At 46.9% G+C, this 19766-nt stretch overlaps 1 protein-coding gene across 4 annotated transcripts in view; it reads left to right on the top strand.

Annotated features, from left to right (window-relative positions):
- The window catches only part of Ppara (peroxisome proliferator activated receptor alpha), a 68169-nt gene that overhangs the window by 2999 nt on the left and 45404 nt on the right, over positions 1-19766 (top strand). The window contains exon 1 of one of the 4 annotated variants that reach the window (XM_050128052.1): positions 14897-15081. The exons of the other annotated variants lie outside the window; for them this stretch is intronic. The gene's annotated coding sequence lies outside the window, so the exon portion shown is untranslated. Of the gene's footprint in view, positions 1-14896; positions 15082-19766 lie in introns of those variants that run through there. 4 annotated transcript variants of the gene reach the window in all.

Below are 19766 nucleotides of genomic sequence, written 5' to 3'. Positions count from 1 at the left end.
CCTCTGTGTGGGGTGTTGTTGTTGTTAGTGGCTGATGTTTGTCCTAGCTTTGTGGCATTGCAGCAAAGGTTGTGGCCGGTTGAATGTCTGCTTTTGGTGGCAGAAGGGAGAGGGTCTCTGTTTTTATTTCTGATTTTGGCAACTTGATACGCACTGTTTTAAAAGATATCATTTCAGTGGGCATGGTGGTGGTGCATGTCTTTAATCCTAGCACATGAGAGGCATTGGCAGATAGATCCCTGTGAGGTCCACAGCCTGGTCTGCATAGTGAGTTTCAGGCTAACCAGGGCTACATAGAGAGACTCTGCCTCAAAAATAGATAGATAGATAGATAGATAGATAGATAGATAGATAGATAGATAGATAGAGAGTTTCAGGCTAATCAGGACTACATAGAGAGACCCTGCCTCAAAAATAGATAGATAGATAGATAGATAGATAGATAGATAAATAAATAAGCTATAACTTCTGTGTATGGGACAAACATTTGCTGTCTCTGTGGCTTTAGACTTTTTAATGTTGCAGAATAAACTAGATCATCTAGGGTCATGGGCTTAGAGAACATTAGGCAGAGAATTTAAATCTCCAACTTGGTGATAAGAGGACCTTTGTTATTGTTTTGGGGTTTTGTGAGGTTTCTGCTTTGGTTTTGGCTGTTGAACATCAAGTCCCGGGGTTCAGGTTCACAGCACATGCTGTGCTGAGGGGTGCCCCCAGCTGCAGGTGGGTTTCAGTAGGAGCTTCCAGAGAGAAACATGTGCTGTTTAACAGCTTGCTTCTCCGGGTTTCTGACAGAAAGGAACACCGTGCATAGGGCTTTCCAGACTGTGCTATGGGCATACTTGTTCTTCAAAAGTGTGTGTGTGTGTGTGTGTGTGTGTGTGTGTGTGTGTATACACACTTTGTCTCTGCAGCCTTCAATGGCTGAGCATCAAGGGGTGGTGACTGTGGTGTCCTGGAAGAGTCTGTGCATGTCACATGGTGAAGCCCTCGCTCTTGGGTGAAGTCTTCCTAGTTGAGCTGAGCTGGTTTGGGGTCTGCACAGCAGAAAGGAAAGGGCACTGGAGGGTGCATTAGAAACACACCTGGATATGGCGGGAAAGGTGTGATGTCATTCATTATGACATTTAGGTCCCCGCCTCTCAGCTGCTACCTGCTAGGCCACAGACTTCTGTCCACCTCCCTACGCTGCTGCTTCTCAACCGAAAATGCAGTTCTCTAGATCACCTTGAAGAGCCGTGACACTGAGAAACAGCAGCCGAAACAACCGTGCCCATCTCAGTAGCCGTCAGGGCGGCTCAGGCTCTGGGCCACCTCTGTTGCTCACCTACCCTGAGCCATTTGTAGCTGTCACAACCTTTTGACCTCCCGGAGACTTTGAGAAAGAGACTTTCTCACTACCCTCCCATGCCCTCTCATCAGATTCCAGTTTGAAGCAGGTAAAGGAGAGGGCTCAGCAGTAACACAGACAAGTCCTGCATGTGCCCTCCCTCCCAGTGTCTCTCCAGAGGTGTCCAGCCTAGGGCCAGCAGGCTGTGTGTGTCCCAGGATCGCTGTGAGTGTGACCCAGTGTGCAGATGATACGACAGTGCAGTGTCAAAGTCAGATGCCCGTTAGACCAAACCATACTGAGGGACCTACTAAAAGGCAGCCTCCTGCAGCATAGTGGGACTTATGTTTAGGTGTTGCCTGGCACCATGGTTCTGGAGAGTCTGCCTCTCCCACTGAGGCAGGGGTGGGGAGTGGGGGTAAGGTGTTGGCCATGGAGGGCTGGGGGTTAGGAACTGTCCACTGTTCACCTGCTAGCACTATAGATTTTGTAAGAACTTGGAGAACCTCATTGAATATGTAAATGATTGGCAGTAATGAGAGCAGCGGGAACTCACTGCCCTATACCCTTGTAGGAGCACTCATGTGGAAGGGCGGGTGTCTCTGAGCTGGCAAGTGCTACATCCTCATCTCCACTGTGGGGCACCTCTTGGCAGTTGGCGGCTCTCCTTATGGCCAGGATGTAGTTCCTGTGGCTGTGGAGTAAGATGTGGTGGTTGCTGTCAAAATATTGTGTTTGTAATTATCACTAGATTTGGGAGCTACTCTATATGAAATACCTTTTTTAACACTACAAAGCCTTAAGATATGTTTAAATAAAGTGTTATTTGTTTTCTGCAAACCATGGATCAAATACCTGACTGAGGAAAAAATGTGGTTCAAGTTCTGTAAATTGGGACATGGAGCATTAATTTTTAAATATATATATGTGTGTGTGTGTATGTGTGTGTGTGTTTTCCCTGCATGTATGTCTGTGCATCGCATGCATGTCTGCTGCCCATGGAGGCCAGAAAAGAGCATTGGATCTCCTGGAACTAGAGTTACAGATGGTTGTAAGCTGCCATCAAACCCAAGTCCTCTGCAAGAGCAGCCGGTGCTTTAACCACCAAGTCACCCCCCAAGCTCTTAAATGTATATATTTAATGGATTAAGGGTCTTGCATGGGATGTATATTGGAGAAAATTAAATGCCCCTGCAGGTGGCACACCACAGGCTGCTCTTATTCTGCTGGATTTTAAGAGATTTGGAAATAAAAAAGGAGTGAGTGTCTCTAATTGGACCCACTTTCTTGACACTGTCTGCTTGGAGAACACAAGGACGCCTTTAAAACAGCATTGCACTGAGACCTGAGAGTCAGGGCTGGAACACAGACTGGTTAATTGTCCCAAAGGTCACTGAAACTTGTGAACAATTCAAGATTAGGGTAGGCTCAAGAGTGAGGGGCCCCCTGGGCTCTTGACAGCCATTTGTAACTGAACAAGTCTGCGGTTGTGTGATAACTACTCTGAGGTGACAAGCAACAACTATCGGGGAGAGACCTAGTAATTAGGGGTGAACGGGTGGAAGTGCCCGATTCAAGACGTTAGCAGCCAGCTTTAGGTGAGCATTCGTGGTGAAACAAGATGGCCTGTAAAAAATGCAAGATGAAATCACTCAGCAGGTGACAAATCTTAGTGCCCCAAAGCCATTGTTTCTATGTTCCCTCCACACTAAATGCAGACGGTTTTTACTGGAAGAAGTTTTAGCTGCGGTTTTCCAGGTGGCTTTTCTGATTGGTCAGAGTTATATCTAATGGCTTGCCGTTCCGAGAGCCCTGCTCTCCTCGTCTAGAATCACGAGCTGAGCCGCTCTGATGCATTCCAGGCTCCAGTCACAGCCCAGCCTGGGGGAGGGTTTTATTCACCACTTTCTAGTCCTGTGCATGAAGAATGATGCTTTAAAAAAAAAAAAAACTGTTCTGGGAACTTTGAACTTTGGCTGCTGTGGGGTCATGTCTGAGAGTAAGTGAAAGTTATTGACAAGAAAAATCATCCGGGCAGTGTGTGGTTGCAGTGCCCTTGGACTTTACAGTTTAGGGAAGCTTTTTGCTCAAGTATTATCATTGCCTCCGTCTTCACTTTGGAAAATACTGCAGATGTCACCAGATGCAGGGGAGGGGGGGGGGAAGCTGGGCTCACCTTTCCTGCCTGCTGCTTCGTAAGCAGGAGCCTAAAGTACTTGAAACTTCAGAGCGTGACCTCCACCATCTCGCCTTCATAAAAGTCGCTTTGTCCGCTGTTTTCCGTTAGGAAAGACAGTCTCTTGCTGTTGTTTTGAAATCACGGAAACAAGCCTGACCTGCTGTACTCAGTGTGGAGGACTGACATAGGAAAGTCACTTTGAAGAAAGGCGTTCAGGTGTGCAAAGATGTGTAGGTTTGCACGACACAGAAAGTGATGTGTGAAGAAGGAGGCTTGAAAAGGGCGTGCGGCGAGGGAAGGGGTCTTAGTGTCTAAACGTGCTCTGAGCAGTGCTCTTTGAAGTACCAGGCTCATGGGACGAGTGCCGGTGATAAATGTGGGATGAAGCCGTGTAGGCGCCACATGCCTATAATCCATGCTTGGGAATCCAAGGCAGAAGAGCCACAAATTCTGGGATAGCCTGGACTAAACAACACCAACCGAGGGAGCATGGCATGGCGAGGTTGATGCCTGGTGCCTTTATCCAAAGCAGAGAAGATTTTAGATGTATGAAGGCATTCTGGCAAAAGTGGGAACATTCAAAAGTAGAATGGGCCGGGCAGTGGTGGTGCACGCCTTTAATCCCAGCACTTGGGAGTTAGAGGTAGTGGATCTCTGTGAGTTCGAGGCCAGCCTGGTCTACAAGAGCTAGTTCCAGGACAGGCTCCAAAGCCACAGAGAAACCCTGTCTCAAAAACCAAAGAAAAAAAAGTAGAATGGGTTGGACAGTGACTGGGGGAGGGGTGGATCAAAGGGTACCCACCCTTGCCACTGAACCTGCAACCTGAAAGGGACCATGAGAGAGGAGCGGGGAGTGTGCATCTGGGCTGGTTTGTGGAGGCCAACAGGAAAGTTGCGGTTCTCAGCCAAGAGGACAGCAGTGGAGAGGGAGGAACAGTTTCTCACCTGGAGCAGCCAAGGCTCCTTGCAGGGTTCCGGAGTTGTACTTAGAGACTGGGCAGGGAGCGTAGCAGGATTCAGAAGGAAGAGTGATAGATGAGCGGCTTCCTTTTACTCTGGAGACCAAACATTATCGGTTTTTCCCGTGCCCTATTCTCTACTTGGATGAATCTAATAAAGGTAGCTTTTAGTGTCTAGGGCAGAAGTCTAATGAAGGTGAATGTTTAACCACACTCAAGGGCAGCTGATAATCTCGATAGCAATAGAGGCACAGGCTCGGAGAAATGGGAGCCCGAAGGAAGACTTCAGCCAGGACTTCCTTGACTCAGAGAGCACAACCCTATAATGAACTGTGACCCTTTGGAGAAATGAATGAATCTAGAAGAGGCTTTCCTGGTGGGAGGAAACATTTCTAGTAGGTATTTTAAAAGAAGGTTTAGGGAAGACTCTGAAGCCTTAGTTAAGGAAGTCTCTGAAAACCAGACCTCAGGAGATGGTAACGTGCATTGTAGCATAAAGGGAACACATCTAGACCCAGTTATCTTGAGAGCTTTGTATTTAGACTCATGAAGGCAGATTACCAAAGGGCCTGTTAGCTTGGACTTCCCAATTCTCAGTATCCTCAGGGTCAGTCCCCTGAACCCAGCCAGCCCCTCTGCCTCCTGCCAGGCCCCTGCATTTTGCCATCTCTCTCTGAACTCCAAGTCCAGACATCACCTGTGACCTTGCCATGACTCTCAAGCTTTGTGTGTCTTACTCTGAGCCACCCTGCACTGGTCCCTTGATCCTCCCCCATCTCACTCATTGGCTCCCACCTGGATTGGTCTAGGGGAAGCTTGGAGCAGCATAAACTACAGGGTCCTCTCCTGTCACCTAGCAACCCTCAGACTCAGGTTTTTCATCTGACCTGTGCTTCAGTTTCCTTGTTCATAAATGGGATGACTACCATTGCTTTCCATAGACAGCCCTGCCGGGCAGGCTATAAGAACTCTGTAGGCACTTGTCTGCCTAATTAACTCTCTCCTGCTGTCCGTCAGCCCATACGTCAGACACTTATGGGTTTCAGTGGTGACCAGAAAGGTGTAGCCTGACTCCCCAGAGCTGACATTTTCCACTCTGGCCTCTTAGAGTTCTTTTCCTACTCTTCTTCCACAGATGAAGACGACATGCACCCTTCTGTTCTAGGTCTTCTCTCGACCCATAGCCTCTTCCCTTCGGGTCTCAGCTAAAGACTTCCTTCTTAGCTTTCTCCCTGAGCCTCCTTTGGTTGGAGCTTTCTGACATGGGTACCAACAGAATTCTGGATGCCTTCCTGTCAAAGCATGCGTGTCTGTGCTATGTCTGTTCACATATGATTTGACGAAAGTGACTTTCCCTGAGACCCAACAACTGCAAGAAGCCTAGTGCTCCTCGCTCAAACTCCACTCCCAGCTCGGTAGGAACAGGTGCATTCTCTGAGAGTTCTTCAAGGTTGCTTTCAATGACGCTTCCTTCGTGAAGTCTTCTCGACTCTCCCCAAAGCAAGTGTGTGTGTGTGTGTGTGTGTGTGTGTGTGTGTGGTGTATGTGTGTGCATGCACATGGAAGCCAGAGCTCAACTCCTAGTATCTTCTACTATTGCTTGCCACCTTCTTTTCTTTACAATGATTTATTTTTATTTTAAATGTGTGTGTGTGTGTCTGTGTGTGCATATGTGGATGCACACTCACACACAATCCATGTATAGGTATAGCCAGAGGCCAGAGGCACTAAATTCCCTCATCACTACAGTGCATCTCAGAGCATGTTTGTTCTAAGAATTCGGAATTTCCCTTCGCTAAAGGAAAGAAGTTGAAGGAAAAGTAAGACTCACTGAAATTCATGAATCTGCAGAACCCTTTCCATTCTTTTCATCGTGATCTTGAGGCATTAAGTGTGAGTTAAACTCCTCTTGACCCACATCGGCCGACGGGATCTAATCTTAGGTGATTATTAACTCTAATCAGGAATTTAATGACCGATATTCAGGAAGCATTGCCCATTTAATCACCACGCCTGCCCGTCCCCTTCCTGTCGCGGATGGGTCCGGCAGCCTCAGGGCAGTGACCATCTTCCCCTGGCCAGCAGGTCAATGGCTTCCTGAGATGCAGCCTGGGAGGGTCAGAGCAGACTTCGGGGTGCAGTGGGCCCCTTGCCATTCAGCTCAATTGGCCTGCATGAGGTCAATTGTTCCCTAGACAAATATAAGCCTCTCATCCAGGCCTGTTTGCTAGAAGAATCTAAAATGAGAGCGAGCCCAAGCTACTCCTTGATTTGCCTGGCGGGTTTGAAGGATGGGGAGGACATCTGGGGATCCTGAGCCCACTAGGTTAGATGGGAGCAAAGCTGGCCCCTGCTGCTTCTGGGCAGGGTACCCTGGCTTCCCTCGCTTGTGCATGGGAACCCAGGTAGTGAGATGGGTTTCAGGGTTTTAGTTTTTCTTTTACAGTCAGGCTGTCTAAATTACTGTATGTCCTCGGGAGGCAAAGGCAGGCAGATCTCTGTGAGTTCAAGGCCAGCCTAGTCTACAGAGCAAGTTTCCAGGACAGCCAGGATTGTTACCCAGAGAAACCCTGTCTCAAAAAAGAAAAAAAAAGAAGAAAGAAAGATTACTGTATGTCATCTATATACAATGAAGTCTATCTGTCCTCAGTCTATAGTTCTGTGAGGTTTGAGAAACCCTATTAGATCTATGTTTTCTCGCTAGATGCCAGCTAGGGTTTGTTAACTGTTCCTAGATATCGTTCTTAGTGACCTTTCTGTTGTTGTTGATGCCAACCCCTGTCACTTTGTTTTTCTCTCTCACATCACCTGTTCCTGACTCCCCTCTGCCTTCACCTCACCTACCCCTTCTGCAGCATCTCTGATTCCAGCAGAAGTCAGAGTTCTCCACCATGAGAGCTCAGGTGGGCCCCTTGCTCCCACCCTAGGTCTCAGGATGGCCCACCATCAGAGTCCCTCAGGATTCTTCTGGAGAGCTGGAACTAAGTGTTTCTCTTCTGGAGAGCTGGACCTAAGTGTCACACCCTTGGACTCTAGGGATAATCATTTCTCGTGGTTTTGGAGGCAGAAGTCTGTATCAGCCGGCAGAGCTGCATGCCTGTGAAGGTTCTGGGCAGAACCCATCCTTGTCTTCCTAGTGTCTCTGATGGCCACAGCCCCTGTGTTCCATAGCCCGCCAGCGTGGCCCTGCTGTGACTGCTTTTGCTTCACAGAGCATCTTCTCTCATGTCTGCCTATGGTCACGTTTCCACTTTAATTTTATTTAGTGTGTGTGCATGTTCATGTGTGTGCACATTCATGTGTGTGAGGTCAGAGGGAAACTTTTTAGGAACCAGTTCTGGCCTTCCACTTTGTGCAGACGGGCTCTTACACTTGCAGAGACAGGGTTTCCCTTGTGAGTACCTCTATACCCTATACACCAAACTAGCTGGCCTGAAGCCATCCAGAGTCTCCTGTCTCTACCTCCTTCACCACAGGAGTGCTGGCATTAACCGCATGTCCACGGCATCCAGCTTTTCATGTAGGGTCTGAGGATTGTACTTTGAGTCAGCAGGCATGTATAGCTAGCCTGTCTGCCTGCTGAACTATCTTCCCAGTATAAGCGGAGACTACTTATTTGTTCCCAGCCGCCCAGACCCAAATAGTCACACAGAAACTATATTAATTATAACACGGCTCGGCCAATGACTCAGACATAGTTCTAGCTAATGCTTACATCTTGAATTAATCCATTTCTAGTAATCTGAGTATTGCCACGAGGCTGTGGCTTACTGGAAAGATTCCAGGTTCTTCTCCTTTGGCAGCTACGTGACGTCTCCCTGACTCCGCCTATTCTCTCTCTCGATATCTCTGTTATATATTCGATATCTCAGAATAAAGCCAGATTTCCTGCCTGGCTTTATTCTGATAAGCCATTGGCCAAAACAGCTTTATTCATTAGCCAATAAAAGCAACACAGAAGGACATCCCACATCACCCCAGACCCATGCTCCCCCTTTTTGGTGATGTCTGTCACTTTGCCTTAGGCCTAACCTACACCACGGTGAGCTCACTATGACTTTATCGTTGGTGACTCATTTGCAGATAACCTCCATCTCTGAGATATGGTGAATTGAAATAGAAAATTCTGTGAGGAGCACAGATCAACTGATCACAAGACCTCCCAAGCTCACTGTAGAACCCCTTGGCATGGGAGAGAACAAGCTGCAAAGCCTGGGCTCAGGACACAGACAGCTCTGGAGCCATCATCCCGTGGCCACTCACGGCTCCTGCCTTCACGCCCACAGTGTGTTGGCAGCCGACCCTCACTCAGGGAGGTGTGGAACATTGTGGCCTTTCAATTGTTCATCCTTAAATGTGGACCTGGCAGGAGAAGCTGTGGGTTAGAAGCTGATGTAGTGCCGGTCACAGTGGCCTTGCAGGGGACAGGGACAAGGGGTTAAGGTTGATGTGATGGCCCAGTGTCACAGCTGCCCCTACCCTGCGTAAGGCTGGTGTGAGGGGAAGCTGGCACCCTGTTTGCTCAGGGTATGAATGAGTGGAGAAGGCACTTCACACACAGAGGCAGGGGGTTCTTTGGGGGAGTCACAGCGCCTGGCCCCTGAAGAGAGGAAAGAGAGATAGTGTGGCCATGCTCACGATCCCTGCCTGGTTTCAAAGTCACCCTGTGATTGGATCTGGGTCGCTTTCCTTGAGACCATGCACAGACAGCAAACCTTCAGCTGCACGGTCTTCTCATGTCCCAGTGATAAACACGCCCAATGACTTATAAAACTGGAAAAGTGAAAGAGGAACTGGCCATAAATATATAAAACCTGCCCCTCATCCTTAGCCATCAGGGAAATGTAAATCACAGTCGTACTGAGTCTGCCTGTGTCGTACTGAGTCTGCCCATCTCGTTCCAATCAGAGCGACTCTAGGAAGGAAACAAACCACACGAGCTGGTAAATCTGTGAGGAAAGAGCAAGTCGCCTACTGTTGGTGGAAAGGTAGATGGGTGCAGCCATTGAGGGAACCAGTGTGGAGATGTCTCCAAAGCTAAAAACAGAGCCACCGCATGGTCCCGCTATCCACGGGAAGGATCCTCAGGCAATATTCCTCAGAGACACTTGGGCAGCCATGTTTGTGTTGGCCCTGTTTACAGCAGCCAAGAGAAGAATCATCCTTGCGGCCTATCAGAGGATGAGTGGATAATGCGGGGCGTACCGGCAAAAGAGTTGTATCCAATCACAAAGAGGAGTAGAATCTGCCATTTCTCGGAAAATGTATGAAACTAAAAATTACCATGTCAGTGACAGAGACTCGGCAAGGCAGATGCTGCGTGTTTCTCTTATGAGGGGTCTACACTTAAAAACACACGTGTATGCATGGCATGGAAGTTAGGAGGGACTCCGAAGGAGAGGATGAGGTTGAAAGGGAGTGGCGAGGGGCAAGAGAAATGAATGAGAGGGCTAGAAAGGCCAGGGTTCCCCTCCCATGAGCAGTCAGGATTTAAAGACATACATGACATGAAACAGGGGAAGGAGCGTTTGGGGTGGGAAGCGAGTGAGTGGGGAGCGTAGTCCGACGATACACCGAGTATAACTATATAGGGGTGACACGTGGTAACAAGCCCAGCACTTTGCACACTATCTAAGATATGATAAGAAGTGATAGCGGTGCTGTCCCAGGGAGAGCATGTGCCACAAGTACACGAGAAGAGAGGAAGCCAGTGGTGGTGCCTGGGTGGAAAGAACAGCAGGAGAACAGCCAGACGCTACTGAAGGTGCGCTGAGGTCCCCTCGCGCAAACTGAGAAAGCAGCGGTGATGAGAAGCCTGAAGAAGCAACTCCCACACATTGCAGGGATTCACAAGGCCATTCATGACCGCAGAAGAGCACAGAGTAGCGGCCGAGGAAACCCCAGTGGTTAAAGTACTTGCCCCGCAAACACAAGGACTGGAGCACTGGCCTCTGAACCCGTAGGTGCCCAGTGTGTGGCAGCCCACCTGTCGTTCTAGCCTCAGAAAGTGGAGAGTGAGCCAGCTAGTGAGACCGACTATATTAGTGAGTGCTGGGTTCGACAGAGAGACCTTGCTTCAGTGAACGAGGTGGAGAAGCAATTGAGAAGATTCTGAACAGCGACCTTGGGCTTCCATGTGCATGCACACATATGCAAAAAACGCACACAAACACATGCATGCACACACATGGACCTACACATATGCGAAAACATGTATCTACACATGCATGCACACATATGCACATACACACCACACAACAGGAAGGTGGAAAGGGGGGTAGTGCAAAGGATAATGTATTGGTAGCAAGTCCATCAAAGTGAGTCTGATGGTTTGTGTGGCACAGAAAAAAATTGCTCCTATTCACCCTCCCAATTACCAGGTTTTTAAAAGAAAGAAGAGTGTGGCTGGAGAGATGAATCAGTGGTTTCAAGCATTGGTTGATTTTTCACAATACTCAGGTTCTGTTCCCAATACTCACATGGTGGCTCACAACTGTCATTAATTCCAGTTCCAGATGATCCGATTCTTCCTTCTGGCCTGTGTAGGTACTGCATGCATATGGTGCACAGACATACATGCAGGCAAAATGCCCAGATACATAAAAGAATAATAAATATATATATTTTTAAAAAGAAAGAAGAGTAAGGAAGTAAAAATCATATACAAATATTATCAAATTAAATGTAGCAGTATGCAGAAGTACAATATGTTTTAACCACATGCCAGGAAGCCAGTAAGAATGGAAGTTGACTGGTTAAATATTTGGAAAACATTTGAAAAAAATTAAGTAAAAATGATCTATGAATTTCACAGAACTTATGGAATGAAAGAGAAAGATCAGTGTAATTCATAATATTGGTTGGATGAGGGAAAAATTGTAGTACAGTTATAGCGCAACAAAATTCCAAAGAGAAAAATGCAGAGAGAATCTTAATCCAAGAAAGGATCTGTGAAATCCCTGGCACCTAACAGTGAACACTCGAAGCTCTATAAAATCAGCTACAGATTTATTATGTAGTTGTCTGCAGCATCGTGATATCAGCATTAGACAATGTAATAGGACAAGAAAAATAAAAGTCATAAGTGCTGGGAAAATATTTTTTGACTTTTGCTTATCAAAAGACACTTAAGAAAATGAAAAGTAAAGACACAGACTTGGAGAAAAAAGAATTGTAAAGCATTTATGTGAAAAAAAGTTATTCCTGAAAATAAAAGGAACTCTCATAACCCAGTAAGAGAAAAGTGCAGTTTTAAATGGGGAAAGAGTCGACTAACTCATGAGCAAAGGGCGTGTTCTTACATGGATGGCAAAAGAGCACACGGGAGATGTCTCGCGTCCTTAGCCTGTTGGGAAAAGCAAGTGAGCAGTACCAGTTCTCACCAAGTACAGATGGACCATGACTCTCCTACTGGATCAGGTGGCACTAGGCATTCTGGTCAAATGTGTATGGGGCTGTGGAAGGGAATTCCATATACTGCTGGTGGCGATGAACGAGGACAATCCCTTCAGACAACACTGTGGCTGGTGCCATCCATAGACTACAACATTAGACAACATGTGGGAACATGTTGTATCCCTGAACTGGTAGTGTACGGTGTGATCACAATGGCATGGCATGATGGGAAAGTCAAGATTATGGAGCCAGTAAAGAGAACAGTGGCCTATGAGAGGGAGGAATAAGTGCGTCAGGGAACACAAATGGGACACTTTGGGGGCAGTGAGAGTGCTCTGTGTTATACCGTAATGCTGATGGCATCCCACAAAATATGTCGAGTCCTGCAGAGAGGGATCGCCAGTGGTAACTAGGGACTTCAGTTAGTGGTGTGTGATGTTGTCTCATCAGTGAGCTAACGAATCTGTCTCCCCAGTGCAAGGCCTTAGTAATAGGAACTGGTGAGAGCTGAAGCATTGTATGGAAAATGTGTTGTACTCAAATTTTCTATAAACCATAAAACATATTGTAATAATGGATTAAAAACTAAATGCATCTATCATACACCTAGGAATAAATTTGAGAAAAGCACCCGAAGCCTTCGCTAAGAAACTTGATGTTATTATTGGATGTTATTATTGATGTTATTATTGTTGTTAAGTATGGTTTGTCCTGGTTAGTTTTTACTCAAAACTTGACACAACCCAAAGTCACTTGGGAAGAGAGGAACTTAATTGAGCAATTTGCCTTGATCAAGTTGGACTGTGGTCATGTCTGACAGATTGCCTTGGTTAATGATTGACGTGGAAGGGTCCAGCCCACTGCGGGAAGCACCATTCCTAGGCAGGTGGGTCTGTATATAGGAAAGCTAGCCAAGCAAGCCAGAGAGTGACCTAGCAGTCAGCATTCCTCCATTCTTCTGCTCCAGTCCCTGCCCTGACTTCCCTCGTGATGGATGGCGTGAGCTGGCAATGATGAAATAAACCCTTTTCTTTCCCAAGTTGCTCTTGAGTATGATGTTTATAACAGCAACAGAAAAGCAAACCATAGCATAGACCAAATAAATAGACAGGTATACCATATTCATGGAAAGGGGCTACCTGGTTTCATAAAGAAGTCATTTCCCGTAAGGAAGTTCCTGTATGACATACTGAAATACTGACCCTGAACACCAACCAATATGCATGTTTAGTTGAGTAGTGTGGATCCTACACAACTGGGTGTTGATGCTTTCAGTGGTCTTGGGGCACCTTAAGCATGTCTCTTCCCAGAATGTTTTGGGATGCCTGTGATGGCTATTCTTGATTATCAACTGATTACCTCTGGAATCAACTAAAACCCAAGCATCTGGACATACCAGATGTGAGGAATGCTCTTGATTGAATTATTTGAAACAAGAAGACCCTCCATAAATCTAAGCCATGCCTTCTAGTAGCAGCCCCCCACACACAAAGGACACGGAAGAAAGAAGCGTTTGATTTTTGCTTGCTTAGTCTTCAGTCTGTTGGAATCCTGAAGAAACAGGTTCTAATAACTGCAAAGGAATGCCTTAGTAACAGGGATGATTGACCTTGCCAACCAGAGTGAAGACGAAGCTGTCTAGGAAATCCCTGGGACTCCAGCACCATATTGGTACTGCTGAGACACCCGGTCTTTGGGCTGAACAACGACTAAATTCTTGGCCTTTCTGGAGACAGACTTGTTGTACTACTTGGACCTTATCTGTAAATCACTCTTCTAAGTCCCCTTTAAGGTAGGTATGTAGGTAGGTAGTAGATAGATAGTAGGTAGGTAGATAGATAGATAGTAGATAGATAGCAGATAGGTAGATAAACAGTAGGTATGTAGGGAGGTAGATGATAGATAGATAGATAGATAGATAGATAGATAGAAGATAGAGAGATAGTAGGTAGATAGATAGCAGGTAGGGTAGATAGTAGGTAAGTAGCTAGTAGGTAGGTAGGTAGGTAGATAGATTCAGAGTAGCAATTATGTTCTTTAGAGAACCCTGACTAATACCGCACCTATCAAGAATCTTACAGCAGAAAGTATTGTTATGCTTTTCTTTCTTTGTTTAGCTGGGCATCCCTAGGTAGCCCTGGATAGCCTGGAACTTGCTATGTAGATCAGGCTAGCCTCAAACTCAAGATATCTGCCTTCCTCTGTCTCCTGAATGCTGGGCTCAAAGGTGTGCACCACCACACTCTAGGGCCATGCTTTTACTCAGCAGCTGCTTCTGTTCCTGTGTGTTCTCATGACTTTAGGTGACAGGCATCCTATTTCTTTAAGAAGGGCTTTGCCTTGAAGTCAGCTCTGTCCTTTCAACACTGCGTTATCTTGGGGCGGGCCCCTCTCCCTCCCAAAGGCTCACTGCTTAGCGCGGCAGGGAGCATTGTTCAGACGTTAGCGCCAGTATGAAGTTCATGTCATAGCTATTGATGAAACGGTGTTGTGTAGGAGTGAGAGGAGGCAGACAAAGTGAGAATTCTGCATAACGAGCTGCTCCTGCTCATGTGGGCAGGTCGTAGGCAGGTCATCAGTCAGGACCTAAGAATGGAGCAATGGCGAGTCGGGGAGTGGCTCTTCTACCCTGGGCATCCTCAGGAGGCATTTGAAAGGAGGGGTATTCGAGTGTCCTCAAAAGTGTGAGTGATGCTCCAGGTTGAAGAAATTGGGGTGAAGCGTGGAGACTGAAAGCAAGTAATGGGTCTGCCAAGCTCTGGGTGTTTTGTGTTGGTCAGAGAATTGAATTTACAAAGGAAAACAAACAAACAAACAAAAAAGATGCATTCAAATAGTCATTGAGTTCCTCTGCGCCCCAGGGGTATGTCAGTAAGCCCCCAAACACAAAATCCCATCCCTTGTACCAGGGACGTGGGCTCGTGGGCACAGAGGCTGAGTTTTGGACCTGGGAAGGTGAAAAGAGGACAGACGCAGTGGGAGGAGCAAGCTTAGCTTGGGTCAGCTGGGTCTGGAACATTGTGAGATAGCCTTGTTTGACCTGGGGAGAAAGAAGTATGATGGGGGAAGTTGAACTCAGGTGAGAACCTGCTGAGCCGACTGGATCTGGGGTTGTCCTGGCAGCTCAGGCCACCAGCTAGGCTCATGCGAAGAGCAGCAAGGCAGTGGAACTGAACTGGAATGTCCCAGAGAAGAGGACGAGACGTCCCAGGAGAGAGGTGGGAGCAGGTCACTGTGGTGACCATCATGAGGCCGGGTTGGGACTCCATGTGGGTGGCACGGGGCTTCCAAGTGAGGCTGGCATGTGCTTTGATTCAGCTGTTAAGAGGCCCCCACTGGCCGAAGGCGGAGCTGAAGGTGGCTCAGAGCAATTACAGAGGACTTGGGCAGGTGTAGCCCTGATGAGCAAGGGTCTATGTGGGAAGGCACTGCACCACATGGGAGTCAAGGAGACTCTGGCTTAGATCCAAGACCTAGTGAGCTCCAGGCAGCTACGCAGAGACCAAGCCTAGCTCTGTTTGCAGCTGGGAGCCATGCTGTCCTCCTCGGGAGTAGAATGGCCAGGATTCACCCCCAGGACCGCGAACCCGGCCCCACTGCATGTGACCCTTGTGTTGTGGAGTAGATGCAACACCATGGCTAGGGTTTGGAGCAGAGGACATGATGTTTACCAAGCAGGGTGAGGATGAGGGGTCGGATGAAAACCAATGGAAGAGAAAACAGTCTTTCAAAGCAAACAGCATGGAGTGGAGGGAAAGCAGACAGGTTCAAAGGGTACAAGCTGCAATCCTGTGCACAAATAAAAGAGCAAGGTCACACAGGGGCATGCTGGGATCGAGACTTATGGACAGCCGGGCCCAGCCTCAGCTATACCCTCTTGCTGGTAGAGTTAACGGCACAGAAGCTGCAGAAGCTGCTCAGCATGCTCCTGTATTGGGCCCTGGACAATTTCATGATTATCAACTCCAGACACACATCTGTCCCTTGAGGTCTCATTAATAACCCATAGTGGGTTTCCTGTCGGCGGTGTGTGTGTGTTATATATGTTTGTGTATGCATGGGTGTGTGCACATGCATGCAGAGGCTACAGGTCATTATCTGCTCTCACAGAGCCTAGACCTCACTAATTCGGCTAGGCTGCCTGGCCAGCAAGCCCAGGGGTCCTCCTGCCTCTGCCTCCAAGTGTTGGGGATTACAGGTGCATACCACCATGCCCATTTTTTATGTTTCCTGACTTTTAATTTATTCAGGACTATAAAGCAGAAAATTCCATTTCCCTCCCCAAATGGACTGCCTTCTGGTCCCTTAGTGTTCATGCCACTTTAAATCATATCTGTCCTTATTTCCCTTCAATCAGTTATTATGGGAGGTGCCTGACTTAGGAGTCTTCATGTCTGCTAAGCATTTAAATCCCGAGAATAGATTCGAATCGGTGTCATGGGGGTGGACACTGGGGCCCTCTACTCTTTTACTTGGAGGTGGACAGAATAATTATGCTTCCAGGTTTCTTTTATTGGTTGTGCTGAATAAGAATGGAAGCTATGCAGCTCCGGGGACCTCTCTTTCCAAACAGGAAAGCCTTGTACACACTTCCAGCTGGCAGAGGGACAAGACGGAGGGCATGCAAGTGGAGAGGCCTGCAGGCTATTTAAGAACCAGCTTGAGAATGGGACACAAGATAGCTTGGGCGAGAAATTCTCAATCTGTGTAGACTCAGCTGTGCAGACGGCTCCCAGAAGTAGAGGTACTCACACAGTTCCTACATTCTGTTTAAAAAGAGGAGAGCTGCCAGGGGTAGCCCCTTGAAAGTGTCCTCCACACGGCCGGCAAGGAAAAGTCATGGGCGGGTTTCAGATGCAGGGAGAGATGGCAACCTGAGCCTAAACAGGGACCTGTGCTGGAGAGAGCCAGACTGCCTCACAAGAGTTCAATGTGAATCTTAGATTAAGGTATTGTGTCTCTGTTAAAATTTGCTGGAAACAGTAAGTGTGCCCTGGTGTGTGGAGAACACCTTTGTTTGTAGCAAATATGCCATAGCAAACATGTAGGTTAGTACTTAGGGGATGGGGCCATGACTTATTCTCCAGTCATGGGCACGTGTGTGTGCACACATGCACACCTGCGTTCACATGCATATTCATAGATACAAATGGTAACTATACTGAGAAATGGTAATTACACTGGCTAAGAGCTTACTGTAGGCCTGATACCCAGTGTGTCCTCTTGGGCATGGCCTTTCTTCACTCAGCGTGATTCCTCAAGAAGCACCTGCGCTTTCAGGTTCCTTTGTAGATCCCTAATGTTTGGTACTGAGTCCCATTCTGCACTGCCTTGTGGTAAACCACGGTGTGCATCACCCACAAAACACATCTAGGTTTCTTCCAGGTTGGGGTTACTATTGGTAGAGATGCTTTCAACATTTGTGTGCCCGTTTCCTCCCTCCCCTCCTTTATTTTTGTGTGTTCTGTGCATGTGCCTAATTGAGTTTGTGTTACATGTGTGCAGTGCCTGTGAAGGCCAGAAGAGGGCATCAGATCCTCTATAACTAGAGTTGTAGGCGTTGTCTGCTGCCCAATGTGGATGCTGGAAACCTGCGTCCACTGCAAGAGCAGTACTTGCTGTTAGCTGCAGAGCCATCTCTCTAGCCCCTCCTTTTCTTATTTAAAGGCTCTGTTGAGATGCAGTCCACACTGGTTCACGGTGTGTCGTCCCAAGAAGCTGAGCTGACTGACACAGTTAGCGTTGTCTCCAGGCTTCCCAGCTCCTCCCTTGACAGCCACTAATCTGCATCCTATAGGCCTCTTCTGGAATCAGACACAACCTGGTCTCTGTGATCACCTTTCCCGTGTAGGAAGTCTGCTGGAACATATGCCCATTCCTCTTATTGACAAAATATCCCGTTGTGTGGACAAACTGCATTTTATTTAACTATGGTTTGGCACATATTTGGTTTCTGAGTTTTTGCTACGGTGAATAAGGTTGCTATGGCCATCTCTTTATGTGTCTTTTTTTTTAAAAAAAAAACTATGCATGTTTGTGTATGATATATGTGCAGCCATGCAGATGCCACAACTCAGATACGGAGGTCAGAAGGCAGCACCTGTTTTCTCATTCACTGTGAGTCCCAGGGATGGAACTCAGGTCCTCAGGCGTGCGTAGCAGGTGCTCTTACCTACTGAGCTGTCTTCCTGTCCTCTTTGTTATCATGGCCTAGTGAGCGTGAAGTCACAGATCCCGTGGGTTTGATTGCATTTTCCTTCCACCTTCCCATGTGCCTGCTGTCTTCTTCTGGAAAATGGCAGAGAAATGTTCTTGCACACTTTCTTTCTTTCTTTTTTTTTTTGTGCATATGGTATTCGTGTAAGCACACGCATGTGGAGGCCAGAGGATACTGTCAGGTCTCTTCCTTTATGACTTTCTACCTTATTTTGTGAGACAGTCTCTCACTGAACCTGGAGCTCATTAATTCAAGCTTGATTCCTGGTCTAAGGTCCAGGAATCCACGCGCCTCAGGTCTTGTCCCTGTACTGGGCCACAGGTGTATATTGTTGTGCCTGGCTCATATAGGGGTGTTGGGGATCAAACTCAGGTCCTAAGGTCTGCATGGTGACTTTTTTTAAAATGATTTTTCAAGACAGGGTTTCTCTGTGGAGCCCTGGGTGTTCTGGAACTCACTCTGTAGATCAGGCTGGCCTCAAATTCAGAGATCTGCCCTCCTCTGCCTCCCAAGTGCTGGGATTGAACATATGTGCCACCATGCCCAGACTGCAAATAGTGTTCTTCCTTTTAACTCTCTGCCTTTTAAAGGTTTAGTTATTTTAACTCTTTTGTAAAGAAGTACCTGGAAGGCAGGTGTGGGGAGCACATATCTTTCGTCTCAGCATTAGGGAGGCAGAGGCAGGCAGATCTCCGTGAATCGAGGCCAGCCTGGTTCTCACAGCAAGTTTCAGGCCAGCCAGGGTTACATGGTTGAGACCCTATTTTTAAAAAAAAAGTATTATTTTCCTATCCATGGTGGCTTTAACTTTATTCAACAAATACATGAATTCCTTCATTTGAATTAATCCTAAACTTGTAATTTGCATTGCAGTTTTCACTTATTTTTAATCTAATTTTTTTAAAAACACGGCCTTCCATTTTTTTCATTTTTAAAGTATAATTTTTATTTATTCTTTTAGAATTTCATATACACATACAATGCATTTGGATCACATTTACCCCTGCTCCTCTCCTCTATCCCCTAGTTACTTATAAGAATAGCTGGAACCCCGGCTATTGGTTGAGTAAGCAGTAACTAAGAGCATCCTTGGCCTTGCTGCTGGCCAAGGCACAGAGACCCTGAATCTTATCGTTAACCTTAGTGTTCGTTTGATAGATGTTCGTTATTGAGTTGGTTTGGTCTTTCCTAATCGGAACTCATTAAGGTCTTGTCATATTTTGCCCACTGTCTCTTCTTTAGCCGTTGCTATAACCGCATGCATGTCCCAGTGTTAAATTGCACACCTGGAATTAATTTCACATGACTGTGACATATTGGTTGTTTTTTTTAAACTGTTTATGTAGTTTGGGATTTAATTTGCTAATATTTTGCTCAAGACCTTTATGTTGAAACTCATAAGCAAAATGCATCTGTAGCTTTCCTTCTTTTAACTGGCTTTGCTGGGTTTTTGAGTGGTACTAGCTTCATGGAAATGCATCGGGAAGCATTTCCTTCTTGTCCTGGTTAGACTTAACTGAGAACTTGGCGTATCTTAGATGACTTGGAGGAGAGGGCTAAACAGCGAAAACCCTTTATCTTTGGTTTTGGCTCTCCTATCTTTATCAGGCTGGCCTGTGGCTCTGTCTGTAGGGGGTTGTCTTAATTAGTAACTGATGTAGGAGGGCACAGCCCACTAAGGGCAGC

The sequence above is a fragment of the Alexandromys fortis genome, unplaced genomic scaffold (genome assembly GCF_014885135.2).
Source record: "Alexandromys fortis isolate MF-2015 unplaced genomic scaffold, M_Fortis_MF-2015_v1.1 scaffold_28, whole genome shotgun sequence".
In the NCBI taxonomy this organism is placed as follows: domain Eukaryota; kingdom Metazoa; phylum Chordata; class Mammalia; order Rodentia; family Cricetidae; genus Alexandromys; species Alexandromys fortis.
Note: the sequence above shows the minus strand (reverse complement) of the source record. Positions and strands in the feature narration are given on the sequence as shown.